At 39.7% G+C, this 14,484-nt stretch overlaps 1 protein-coding gene across 5 annotated transcripts in view; it reads right to left on the reverse strand.

The window, feature by feature from the left end:
• DYNC1I1 (dynein cytoplasmic 1 intermediate chain 1) overlaps window positions 1-14,484 on the reverse strand; it is a 356,211-nt gene that overhangs the window by 290,592 nt on the left and 51,135 nt on the right. For 4 of the 5 annotated variants that reach the window (XM_069461334.1, XM_069461331.1, XM_069461333.1 and 1 more), the window contains exon 1: window positions 4,674-4,873. The exons of the other annotated variant lie outside the window; for it this stretch is intronic. The gene's annotated coding sequence lies outside the window, so the exon portion shown is untranslated. Of the gene's footprint in view, window positions 1-4,673; window positions 4,874-14,484 lie in introns of those variants that run through there. 5 annotated transcript variants of the gene reach the window in all.

A 14,484-nucleotide genomic window follows, 5' to 3' on the forward strand; every position in this document is an offset into this window, starting at 1 on the left:
CCCGAGATTCATTCCTTTTATTATGAATGCCTTCAACTCTAACCGAAATTTCCACCTTGTGCATTTGCCACACGGATGGCGTCAGCTGTTCTGTACCCCAAAATGAAACAATAATAGTAAACCAATAAGAGTATAGTAAGAACATAAGGAAGCATTAAAATGTTAGGGCTTAAGAAATATTTTGGAAGCAAAAGCAGCTGCTTGTGAGGATTTTAGAATTGATATGAACTGAAAACTAAAGAGCACATGCGTAGGTCAGGTGGTAAGTAGAGGTCCTCCCAGGATTTAGTAGCAAGTCAGTGTTCCGGATCATGACACAGCTGTTATATGAGGGAAGTCCCAGAAGACTGAGCAGCTTTAAAGTAAACTTATCATTGCAACAAATAAAGTTTTGCCTCACAGCTACGCCTGCAAGGCAGTCTTGGGCTGTGTTAGGTGTGCGCTGCTATGTATTTGGTACTCAGCAAGATGCCTGGCGACACAAGAATCAAATGTGTGGGGCTCTAGACTTCATCACCTCCAGGAAAGCAGGGCTAAAGCTTGTCTTCTCCCAAGCTGAGAAATGTATTATTTTTTTTTTTTGTTCCCTTTGATACACTTTCAGGCTTTTCCTATCAGCGTGTGAGCATGTTTCTTGAGGGACTCTCAGTCCTGCCACAATAAAAAGCTACACTAAGCGATACTTTTTGATATCCCACATGGGCAGAGAAACAATGAGATATGGTGGGAAGAGAATAAGCAGACTTTGGAATGAAGCTGACCTGCATTTGAAATCCAGCCCTTCCCCTAACTGTCCTCCTGGGCCTTGACCAAGTGACTTAATCTCCCAAGCAGCTCCTTGTTTGTCAAAGAAAGAGGAAAATGTCCACCTTCCAGGGATGTTGGGATGCTTCGATGAACTAACAAATCTATAAGTAAGTGCCCAGTGAATGGCAAACAAGGTTAGGCTGCCTGCCACTCCTGGAGGCTCCACTTGGTTACAGTATGTGTTAGTGTACGCTGTACCTGCCACCTGGGCCCCAGGTGAAATGCCAAAAATGTCCTGAGATCCAAGAACATATTTTATTGGCTGGCTCTGGCAGAATTGTTTTGCCTTGTCTTCAGCACTTTTCAGCAGAGTAACCTCTGCTCCTCCCCCGTTTCCTAAACAACACACATAAGCCAACGGTTCTTTATCTATTTTTAGTTATAAACACTCCATTTTTCCCTAGAAAACAGCATTTATGCATAAATGCACAAAATTTTGCATCAATTTTAGTGGGTTCAATGACCACTTAAAAACTATTCATGTGCCTGCCCTGTACAATGTCTGTGGACTTTTGTTTAAGAAGGTTCCTCCAAACAAAGCATTGGGGATGCTTTATGAACAGGTGGGCTATTTGGGATTAGCACCTAGGCAATGATGTCTATGCTACAACATAAACCTCACTCTGGTGCCAGGCTTCCTGCAGAGAAGAATCAAAGGAAATAAGTCCAAGATACAGATGAAAAGTTCCAGTCAAGGGGAATAATTTTGACATGGACATAGACAAGAGTTTATACATTGCAAAGAAGAAAAATGAGAATTGAATTAACTTTAGTTAATTCTCAAAAGAAGTCAACACTAGAAGTTCATTGTCCCAGCAAATTTCCTGAAAGAATGTATGTTCTCACATTTTCTAGGGGATATAGAGGCCACAAAAGTGTATAGTAAAAAGGATCCCTGATCAAAGTAGCAACTATTTACATAGCATTTGAGATACACAAAGTATGATGGGGAATTAGCTAGTTTCATTAAAAAGACATAATAAAAGCAATATTTGATTTCAAAGGCACTATGGGTCAACTTTGACTTTGCTGTATCATCCACAGTTATCAATCAGCTGCAAAAAATGTATAGCTGCACTGTGGCTTCAAGGAAATAATTATGGCTCACAGCAAAATTGGGCAGCAAACATGAAAGAAAGAGATACATGCTGTCTTTGTTTTCACAGAGGAGAGTAGCCAAAATGGATGAGTTCTAGTTTTAGAGTCCTCAGAACTGATTTGAATCCTACCTCTGTTGCTTATTAACCACGACCTTGAGTATGTCACTTAACTCAATTTTGTGATGTGTAAAATATGAATAATAATGTCTATTTCACAGGACTAATATAAGCGTTAAAATGAGATAACATAAGAAAAGAGCCTGGTATTCAATATAGGGAAAAAAAACCATGTAATAGTTTTATTGTATGGAAGATAGGTTAAAAGCCCGGCTGAGTCATACCTTCTACATTCAAATCCCGGCTCTATAACTTAATAGTCGAGCAATCTCTGGAAAGTTACTTGACATCTGTGTGTCTTGGTTTCCTCATCTGTAAAACAGGATTACAAATAATATCTGCCTCATAAGGTTTTTCTGAGGATCAAATAAGTTAATACATGTGAAAGTATTTTAAAATGCAATGCCTGGTGAGGTACTTAATACATTTTAGCTATTGCTATCAACCTGTATTTTATTTGGCAGAACAAAATGCAGAGAGAACAAAGTAGTGAGGGAATATACTTATGTTCCCAACAGCCGTGGGTGACCTTTTCATTTGATGCTAGGTTCAACAACACAAAGAAACTAGGGCGAGTGAGCGGCCCATAAAGGTAACAGGGTGAAGCGAGTGCACACTGTGCTGAGACCGGTGCCTGGATTCAGTCTCGGCGTGTGTTTTACAAGATTGCTCTACGTGGCTGCTCTGAGTATGGATCCCCAAGAATTTCTTGACTCAGCACTGGAGTCAAAAGAAAGGCTCATGCATTAAACGTAGAATCAGGAAGAAGTGTTTGGGGAAGCAGAAAGAAAGATCGCAGAGCCCTCTCTTAGAAATAAAACATGATCACAGAAATGCCAAGTGACTTTCTCTCACTATCTTGGAAGTTAGTCAGAAACTAAAGACCGTGGACCACTACTCTAAGAACTCTGCCCATTTTTCCTGTGGGTTGAATTTATTGTTGATTACACCTAATGATGTCAACCTTTAACAGCAAAACAGCCATGCATGTTTTCAGCAGGAAAGGCTGGGAGTGGGAGGGGCTGTGAGCCACCCCTGCTTCCTCCAGGGGACTGTGCACAAGAGGCTGCAGCCTCCCAGAGGTCCAAGAGGGAGGAAGCAGGTGCACTCCTTGGCTCAGGCAAGGAAGAAAAAGAGAGATGCAGGAGATATTCTGGCTAAAAACAGGGCCCAGAGCTGGACATTTTAAAATTTTAAAATACTTTTCCAATGCTGGAAAAGCCAGCATTGGCCCCCCAACTGTATTATCAACACAATCCAACAAAGCTGCTAGAAAATTTCAAGAGGAACAGCTCTTGGAGTACTGGATTCTCAGACCTTAAGAAATATTGAAGAATTGGTTCCTATGAAGAGAACATTTGGTAGTCCAGTGGTAGGGGTGTTGGATTCTATTTTATGGAGAAACATGGTCAAGAAGAGCAGTTTGGGCCCTTTTACCCACACCAAACATTTTGGAGCAAACTTGGCATTACGATCAGAGGAAGTATTACATTCTCACCGGTATCCTAAGCATGCAGTTTGCACTGAATGTACCCATTCCAAATTTACTAACACCAATCAACATATTTCTCTATAATTTCCACAACAGAAGTATGTACATAGACAGTCACCCTTGCCTGTGCTAATATTAGCCATGGGATATCTACTGCAGTTACCTGTGCCTTACCGTTAGCTAAGCTTTCTGCTAATCTGGAATGTTTGGAAGCAATTTTTCACAACTCTGAACTACAGTGTCCACTTGAAAGGCATGCCAGGCAAGAAAATGGCTGGCTACTTGTTCCTGCCCCTTACCTAGGAGTAGTAGAGGCCAGGATAACGAATACATTCTCTCTTCTGCATTTTGTTGAGTCTCTGATTTCCTAAGTAATTTCCTGCCCTGATCCTGGGCTTCAGTCTAATCTTATCAGCCAAGGTACGAGTCATGAGACTTCCGCACACTCAGTTCCCATCAGGGCTGCCAGGATCACTGCCCTGATGATGACGACGCACAGATTTATAAGGCCAGAGCGATCCCGAGTGGGAGTGGGGGAACGGCAGCCAGGCGGCCGGGAAGGTGTTTACCAAAACACATCCCCCAGCCACACTTTTTCGCAGCAGAGAGAGAAACTGGCATCTTCTTGCGTGAGTGTTTAATTAATGCCCTGCTGGAAGTACATTGCTCCCTCCGACTTGGCGGATACCGACAGCATCTAAGAGCTTTGCAGGCAGCTCAAAAATGTAATCAAACAGCATCCTTTCCCCTCCCTCCGCAGCTTCCCCCTCCCCCAGGGGCCGTCAGCTGGTGGCCCAGAGGGGCGCAGATTTCACTGCCCCTTGCGCTCTGCTCCCGGGGAGAAGACCGAGGCGGGCGCCCTGGGACGCCCCTCCCAGCTCACAAGGTGGGCGACAAGGTGATGACACTACGACCCTTCCTCCTCTGTCCTGGCCTCTCGGCTCTGCCGGGGTGGGGGGGAGTAGGAGGGGGCTGCCGCTGGGGGGCTCTGGCCGCCTTTGGGCGAGCGGAGTACGGGAGCCTGGGGAGGGGGCCGAGGCAAGGGTCCGGCTGAGGCTGCAGGGGCCGCAGCTCCAGCCGGTTCCCAGGGTGGGGAGGGCGGGGGAGGGATGCGGAGGTGGCGGTCCGGAGAGCGGCGACATCCCGCTCCTGTTTACCTGGACGCGCTGGGCAGCGGCGGAACTGGGTTCCCCGAGCGCGGCGGCGGCTCCCGGGCGGCTCCCAAGGGTGGCGGCCCGGCGCGGGCAGGATGTGCTGTCTCACGCTGCGCCGGCCGCTCGGCTCGCGCTCCTCCGGGAGCGATCACTTCCTCTGTCTCCCCGAGCCTGACACTGACAGCTCCCCGAGCACCCAGTCTGCGGGGCTCGCCCCGCCCCGGCCCACGCCCTCCACGCCCCGCGCCCCTCCTGCGGGACGGCCTCCTCTCCCCGTCTCCCGCACCCGCACCCGCGTCGGTCTCGCCGGGAGGGGGTGGCGCCGGCCCAGAGGCGGCCGCGAGCAGGGGACCTGGGAGGTCAATTCCACTATCCCTTTGCCGCTGGCAGGACTTAGACCTAAGTTGCTGCAGACAGAAGAGCTTCAGTATTCTGGGAGCTCCTGCTGCTAATGTGCCACCATTGAACAACTTTCACTCCCAGACAACTACACTTTGAGGTCATTTAAGTAGAAATAAAGAAAGCTCTTATCTACCTGCTGTGCACAATGACTTATAGCTCTGATTGATCCCGATGATACCAGAAGGGGAAAATTTTTATATAGATAGACGTATCTCTCTCTCTCTCTCTCTCTCTCTATATGTATATACATATATCTATATCTCACTATATATAGAAAGAGAGATACAGACGTCTCGCTTGCCTCCACATTGCTTCTTAGATACTAGCTTTTAAAAATCTGTGCTACCATTCTGGGACTCCCCAAAGCTTGCCATAACAGCTAAGTTATAAGGCTGAAAAATGGAGTTTGGGATGCTAATCAAACTCCCACTTGGAGCTTTGGCACCATTTTATAGAGAAGATTTTTACAGTGTTCTTTGAACATCTGTGGAGTCATTGTACACGTTAGAATGTAAGTTAGTGGAGAACAGAGCCTATACCTTGTTCACAATGTATCTCCATTATCTAGAACAGTGTTTGATGTATAATCGTTACTCAATAAATATTTATGAATTTATTAATTGGCAAGTGCTACGGTAATTTCAAAATAAATACAGATCATATTAGGAATACAGTAACATACTCATCTGTAAATGACCATACTTGTTCTAATTTTACCTTCTTGTCTGGTCTATTGTGATCATAAGTATGTCTAAACAAGAGAGAAGTGAAATGTCTTTAGATAGAAGGTATTCAAGATATTGCAGAAGGAAAACTCTATGAAATAAATACTTAACACTGCCATTCAATGGATATTTTGATATCTGTCAATTCTACATACATTTTCTCTTAAATTTTCAATAACATTATGTAGTGATACAATGTTTTAAACTTTCAACATCATTATGTAGTGATATAATGTCTTGCCCCAGAGAAGGAATTTGAATTTTAAAAAAGTTAGCTGCCTTGCTAGTAGTTCCATAGCTACTGAATGGTCTACCTGAGACTGGAATTCCCAGCCACCTGATTCAGCAGCTTGTACCTTAACCACCTGTATCCCTGTCTTTCCAACACAGGGACGATGAGTGCCCACCACCTGCAAAGCATTGTGCTGGGAACTTCAGATGATTCAAAAATGAGGAGAATATAAATTCATCTTCTCAAAGGGGTTAAAATCCAGTCAAAGGTGCAAAGAGAGGTACAGGCAACATAATTAAAGGCAAACACACAATAAGGAAACAGCCAAAGCAATACAATCATTTGGGTAGGGGAGATGGAAGGGGAAACTAGAAATGTATGAATATGTATAATATTTGAAATATAATAGATGGGTAAGATTTTTACTGTAGAAATGAAAAAGGGGAGAACATTTTCATCCATAAATAAAGCCCCAGAAAAAGCACAAAGCATACTCGGCAAATGGCAAGGGGGCTAGCTTTTTGGAGCATGACAGACTCATGGAGGAGCCAACTAGGGCCTTGAGAGAAACTAAAGAGCAGATAATGAAGAACCATCAAAGGCCTCTGAGTAGAGAATGACACTTGGGAAGAGTCCTTTGTGGTTATCGAGACAAGTTTAAAGTTCGTTATATGAATTGAAGCCAGGATTAACAGGATTAAGAAGGTCTGAATTTGTCAAGTTGTTTTCTTTTTTTTTTTTTTTAATTTCAGAATTATGGGGTTACAAAGGTTTTGGTTACATAAATTGCTTTTGTACCATTTGAGTCATAGTTATAAGTGTGCAATTTGTCAAGTTGTACTCATAACAAATAGCCTATAATATATGCCTAGCACAAATTAAGCACTTAATTGAGAAGTTAGTTATAACAATCCCATTTCTCAGTATTTATCCAAAAGAATTCAAAGTAGGATCTCAAAGAGATATTTGTGCAGTTATGTTCAATGCAGCGTTATTCACAATAGCCAAAAGGTGAAGCAACCCAAATGCACATCAAAAGATAAATAGATAAAGAAAATGTGGAATGCACACATAGTAGAAAATTATGCAGACTTAAAAAAGAAAATCCTGTCACATGCTGCAACATGGATGAAGCTGGAGGACTTGTGCTAAATGAAATGAGCCAGTCACAAATAGAAAAATACTGCATGAAAATAGTCAAAATCATAGAAACAGAAATGACAGGCACACCTCAGAGATTTTGAGGGTTTGGTTCCAGACTACTGCAATGAAGCAAATATCACAAGATCCCTAATGACATATCAACATAACATATCTAATAATGAAAAAATTTGGAATATGTGAGAATTACCAAAGTGTGACACAGAGACATAAAATGAACACATGTTGTTAGAAAAATGTCACCTATAGACTTGCTTGACACAGGGTTGACACAAACCTTCAATTTGTCAAAAAGGCAACATCTCCATAGTGCAATAAGGCGAAGCACAATAAAACAAGGTATGGTTGTAAAAAGGTAATTGCCAAGGACTCAGGGTGAGGAGAAGGAGGAACTTGTGATTAATAGGCATAGATTTTCAGTTTTGCAAGATGAAAAAATTCCAGAGATCTGTTTTATAACAATGTGAATGTACTTAACGTTACTGAACTTTAAAATGGTTAAGTTGGTAAACTTAGTGTTATGTTTTCTATGAAAATAAAAAAAATTATACATTATTTTCATTATCCTATACCCAACCATGATGCAGATATTGGCTCTGGGACTGGAAATGATAAGAAATAAATTGCCCCTATTTTCCACAGATTCAAAATCTAATGAAAAGGTACAACTGACTTTAATACCAAGTAGGCTTGGAAAAATACAGTAATGAAGACATTTGCCATGAAAGATTGAAAAAGAGAAATTAAATTCCAATTAAGAATCCTTCTGGTCTGGAAGGCCTTGTTGAAGAAGTTCTGAGAGTATGTATAGTTAGATATAAGTCCTAACAGATGATGATATTTCAGAATGGGGTTAGAGATCAGGCAGAAAAAGAGGTAAAGACTTTTTTTTTTTAAATTGATAGATCGTATTTTTTTAGAGCAGTGCTAGGTTCACAGAAAATTAAACAGAAAGCACGGAGTGCCCGTATACCACCCTCTGGCCAACCCTCCTGCCACACCTTTCCCTTATTATTAACACCTTGCACTAGTGTGATACATTTGTTACAATTGATGAGCCAATATTGACACATTATTAACTAACATCCATAGTTTACATTAGGGTTCATACTTGGTGTTGTACAGTTCTATGGGTTTTTGACAAAGATATAATGTCCTATATACATCGTTACGATATCGCATACAACAGTTTCACCACCCTAGAAATCCTTCGTGCTCCACTTTTCATTTCTCTCTTCCTCCTTCTCCCCAAACCTCTAGCAACTACTGATCTTTTTTACTGTCCCTGTACTTATGCCTCTTCTAGAATGTCATATGGTTGGAATCATAGAGTGTACAGTATCATTGGCTCTCCATATCCACAGATTCATCCAACTGCATATGGAAAATATTCAGAAAAAAATAAATAAAAACAATACAACAATAAAAAATAATCCACATAAAAAACCAATGCAGTATTACAACTATTTACAGAACATTTACATTGCATTAAGTATTATAAATAATGTAGAAATCATTTAAAGTACAGTTATGCATCACTTAATGACAGGGATACGTTCTGAGAACGGCTTTCTCAGGTGATTTCAGTGTTGTGTGAACATTAGAGTGTACATCTAAATACCCAAATGGTCTAGCCTACTACACATCTAGGCTAAATAATATAGCCTATTGCTCTTAGTCTACAAGCCTTTATAGCATGTTGCTGTACTGACTACTGTGAGCAATGTAATACAATGGTAAATATTTGTGTATCTAAACACATCTAAACATAGAAAAGGTAGTAAAAATACACTATAAAAGAGGTTAAAAAAAAAAAATGATGCACCTGTACAGGGCACTTACCATGCATGAGGGTGTAGGACCACAAGTTGCTCTGGGTAAGTTGGTGAGTGAGTAGTGAGTGAATGTGAAGGCCCAGGACATTACTGTACATTACTGAAGACTTTATAAACATTGTACACTTAGGCTACACTAAATCTATACAAAATATTATTCTTTCTTTAATAACAAATTAAGCTTAACTTACTGTAACCTTTTTGCTTTATAAACTTTTTACTTTTTATTAACCTTTTGACTCTTTTGTAAAAACACTTATCTTAAAACACAAGCACACTGTACAACTATACAAAAATATTGTCTTTTTTATATCCTTATTTCATCAGATATTTTTCTATTTAAAATTTTTTTTTTAAATTTTAAAACTGTTTTTGCTAAAGACTAAGACACAAACACATACGTTAGCTCAGGCCTACACAGGGTCAGGATTATCAATATCACCGTCTTCCACCTCCACATCTTGTCTCACCGAAGGGTCTTCAGGGGCAATAACATGCATGGAGCTGTCATTTCCTATGATAATAATGCCTTCTTCTGGAATATCACCCAAAGAACCTGTCTGAGGCTATTTTAGTTAACTTTTAAAGTTAATTTTTGTCAAAGGTATAAGATCTGTGCCTAGATTCTATTTTTTTTAATCTGGATATCTAGTTGTTTCAGCACTATTTCTTGAAAAGACTATCTGAGGCATGTATTTTTCCTTTGATTTGATATTTAATAGGAAAAATCTTAAAAGCATTATCATGTGGTACTGGCCAAGTTTGTTGTTTACAGCTACACACTTCTAATCTTACAACCCAAAGTGGCTTTTGCACCAGGTTGGAATAATGGATTAAAGATAGTGGATCTGCTTTATCCAACAATCTGAAAAGTTGAATCTAATCACATTTTGATTATATAAACCAATATACAATGCTGATAATCTATAATTCTGTGATGAATCTTTGTGTATTAGAAATAATTACCTACCAACTTGCATGTTAGATTTTCAAATACTGAATTTCTTAAAAATAATGGATACTTTATGCAGTGAAGAAAGACATCAGAATGGAGAAGAGAGGAATTATTCCATGTGAAATGACGTTTCTCAACCTCAGCAACAACCCCCTCACTCTTACAGAAAGCATGCCAAATCTGAAATGTTATGTACCATCACCCAGTCTCAAGCCTATCTTAGTGCCAGAAATTACATTGACGTTAAATTTAAAAGGCTAAGAAAAGTTAGCCAGGTGTAGTGATGTGTGCCGGCAGTCTTGGCTACTTGGGAGCCTGAGGTAGGAAGGTGACTTGAGCCTAAAAGTTTGAGGCTGCGGTGAGCTATGATTGCATCACTGCACTTCAGCCTGGGTGACAAAGTAAGAGCCTTTGTCTGTTAAAAAAAAAAAAAGTAAAAAGACCTTTAATAGGCTTTTCATAAAATAAATATTAAGAGCCATTTATGGATTAAATAGTGCTCATTGCAAATGTACATGTTTAACCTCTTACTCTAGTTATTGCTCCTAAAGTCAAAAGAGGAGCTCAAAGGAAGGGTTAAATCACGGCCACAAAACATATTGAACAAATTCCTAGGTTACTAGCCACTAAGAGATGCTTTAGAGCCATCCAAGGGACAAAGGTTTGGCTAAGTTCCCCTACTCTGGAATCAGACTGTGTGCAAACTTAAGTCTACCACTTACTGGTTTTATATACTTGTGCAAGTTAGTAGACTTCTCTTAGACTCATGTCTGCTAGAAATCAAAAGGAAGTAATAATGATACTTGTCTCCTGTAATACTCCAGTGATTTAATTCATGCACAGCACTGGGCACAGTCCCTAGAATATAATTTAAAACATTCAATTGTTAGCTATAATTTGCTGTTTTTAACCCAACGTGCATAAAAAGTACAAAAGGAGAGCTTTGTATTCTTTAGATTCAGTGTCCAGTCTGTGACACTGCCAGACTTCAGGAGGCTTCCAAACAGAGATTCTTCTTCCTCCCTCCACCAGTTGTTCATACAGATGTGGCCCCACAGTTGTTCCTCTGTCTGTCTTTCCTATGGCCTCACTTCACACATTCCAACAGCAAGCTTATACACCCAGAGCCCTTCACCTCTGCCTGAGAAATCTCCTCTGGAAGTTATTCCTCTGTTCATTTTATCTTGGTTGGAAGAAATACAATTGAAAATTCAACTTAGTGGTGCAAAGGCTCTAAAATCACAGAAATGTGAGCCTCAGAAACAGCCATTAAAAACGTAAGGTGTCCAGGAGTTTGAGGTTGCTGTGAGCTAGTCTGACTCCACGGCACTCTAGCCAGGGTGACAGAGCAGGACTCTGCCTCAAAAAAAAAAAAAAAAAAAAAAAAAACAAGTAAGGTGTCCACAGAAGAAAAAACTGCTTGAAAGTATTTTCTAGGCCGGGCGTGGTGGCTCACGCCTGTAATCCTAGCACTCTGGGAGGCCGAGGCGGGTGGATCGCTCGAGGTCAGGAGTTCGAGACCAGCCTGAGCAAGAGCGAGACCCCGTCTCTACTAAAAATAGAAAGAAATTATATGGACAACTAAAAACATATATAGAAAAAATTAGCCGGGCATGGTGGCGCATGCCTGTAGTCCCAGCTACTCGGGAGGCTGAGGCAGTAGGATCGCTTAAGCCCAGGAGTTTGAGGTTGCTGTGAGCTAGGCTGATGCCACGGCACTCACTCTAGCCCGGGCAACAGAGCGAGACTCTGACTCAAAAAAAAAAAAAAAAGAAAGTATTTTCTAGTTAGGATGACATATATATCCTTTTACCATGCTAAGATTCAACATCTGTGAGGAAACTAATTTAGACCACCACTTATGTCATACATGGTTTTGTGCATGATATATTTCATGTGAGATATCTTTCATGTAGTTTTCTGTTATATGACTGAAACTGATCTGTTTGTACCAATCCAAAACAATACTAGAAGTCTGGAAACGGGTATAATTTGTGTCTGAAATTTTGTTAAAAATCAAAGGAGGACTTACAGGGAAATCAGTAATTCAAACATCTAAAGCAACTCCTGCTTTTTTGTCTTCTGGATATTTTTCATTAAGGGACACTGCCTACATTTGTATATAGTACCTACAAAGAATCTGTAATAAATAAATAAGCACATTCAAAATTTGTCTTCAGTTTTGGAAGAATGAAATAAGAAATGTCAGATGTGGTTAGATTTTTCTAAGTGCCTTTTAGATAACTTCAATGCAACTCCAATCATACTGTAATTACCTATTTTGTGATTTAATTGTATTATAATCACTCTATTCCCCCTTCACTTTTGCCTGCATGTGGCTTTGTGCCCTCTCCCCTCCTCCATACATTTCCTTCCATCAGCTTTTCTTTCAAGGATGATGCTAAGCCAAAATACATTTATTTTTAACAATCAATAACAATCATGAAAATAAACAGGAAAAACAAAAATCTTTAGGTCTTTGAAAAATCATTTTAAGCAGTTAAATTTATGGAAAAAACACAATGATTATAAAACATAAATTCTTTATGTAGTTTTAAATTCACTTTCCATTATTGTCTAAATATAAACCTTTATTTTTCCCAGGTATGAAACCAGTGTGTATACCTTTCTTTGTGTTCTGCCTCATTACTTATTATTTCAAATTTATATTTCTAGAAATCAAATAAACCTACCTTGCCAAAAAATTAAACCACATTTTTGGTACATTACTTCTCTAGATTATTCCCTATAAACGTATTTTATAGTTTCTTGTAACCACTCCACGTAAAAATTGATCCTAATAGAAGAGTGATGCGCCTGTCTGCCATGGTTCTCCCAACACTTTTTAAAAGTCATTTGTATTTATTTATAGATAATTTAGTATATATATATTAGTGTGGTGTGTATGCCTTTATCCAGTAAGTCTGAGCATTTTTCTTTGTGGTGCTTCATTATCTGTTATTTTTTATGTGCTAACCCTTAATATCATTTGACTATTTGAAAAGCAAAATCCAAATACCTCATGTATTTTACAATACAAGTTTTATATATTACATGTTTCTCTTCCTTTTTTTGCTTACCTCATTATAGTTACACTTTAAGAAGAATTATAAAACTGTTTGTGTAAAAGAACACAATTTTCTAGTATTAAAGGAATGATAAATCAGAAGTCTTACATAAAGACTAAGAACTCAGGCTTTGGAGTCAAGCATACCCGGGTTAAAACTAGCTCCTATGATGAACTAGCTGTGTGATTTTGTACAAATTGTTTAAAGTCTTAAGCATGAATGTCTTCATCTGTAAAATGGGCACAATAGTGCCATCTCTTAAGATTGTCATAAGGATCAAACGAGATAGTGCTCATAAATAACTTGGCATAGTGACACCAAGTAAAAACTAAATGAATATTAGATATTGTTAGTATACAGGTGTACATAGAAAAAAGACTGAAAGGTTACTCAAAAATGTTACTGATGGCTATTCAGAGTGATTAGATTATGGACTTTTTTCCTTTGGGGTTTAACTTTATTTTTTAATCACCCTATGAATATATATATTATGTGTTCCAACAAGCTTGTTAGAGTCCAGGGATATTCCAGCAGCAGCATGAAGTCAGGAGTTAAAAACAATAAAAGTTTCTATCATAAGCTTCTTCCTTTTGAAACTTCCTAAATGCACACTAAATCTTAGCAGTCGGCAACAGTCACGATAGACGTTTCAGGTACCAGGAAAAATAAGCTGCATCTGGGTAAAGTGCTGCCCCTCCTTGTTATAAGGCGAGTCAGGATCAAGACGGAGTCAGGATGGATGATGATGACTGTGCCCGCTCACTTTCTGGGTAAATACCATGCATCATGTTCTTTTCTTCCTGAACACTACATGCAGCACATACCACTTAGGTGGTTATCGTGCCACTCTGGTTCCATTGAGGTGCAATGAGCCATGAAGGAATCCTCCCCAGGGATCTTATAATGATATACTACAGTCTCCTCTGGAGCTGGAAATATACGCTGCCCCGGTGCCTTCATGCTGGCAGAGGGAGGAGAGCCAGGTGGCCACTGGTGCCCTTGCCACCTCCAAGTCCTTACTCTCCTTCACTTGCTAGATATTCAGGTGAAATTCTTTGTGGGGGATGATACAATTCATATGATTGACCAGAGGATTTTTTAAAAATGGCCTAACTGTAAAATGTAAATTTGATTAGTTTATGGGAAGATAGTGAAAGCAAGAGATATCTTTCCATTTAAGTTTTTAGCATGAAAACCAATTTGCACATGAGAAAGCCTTTCATGTCCTAATGCTCTCTCATTTAAGACAGGGATCTAAACTTTCACTTGGACCATTTCTTTGTCTCTTGGGCATGGCTACTAAATTTTGAAAGATTTCCAAATTGAGATTTTAGATGGGACCCTTTATTATTCCAAATACATATTAATATGTAAGTAAATTTTTTTTTTTTTTTTTTTTTTTGAGACAGAGTCTCATTCTGTTGCCCAGGCTAGAG

This window comes from Eulemur rufifrons, chromosome 29, assembly GCF_041146395.1.
Source record: "Eulemur rufifrons isolate Redbay chromosome 29, OSU_ERuf_1, whole genome shotgun sequence".
NCBI lineage: Eukaryota > Metazoa > Chordata > Mammalia > Primates > Lemuridae > Eulemur > Eulemur rufifrons.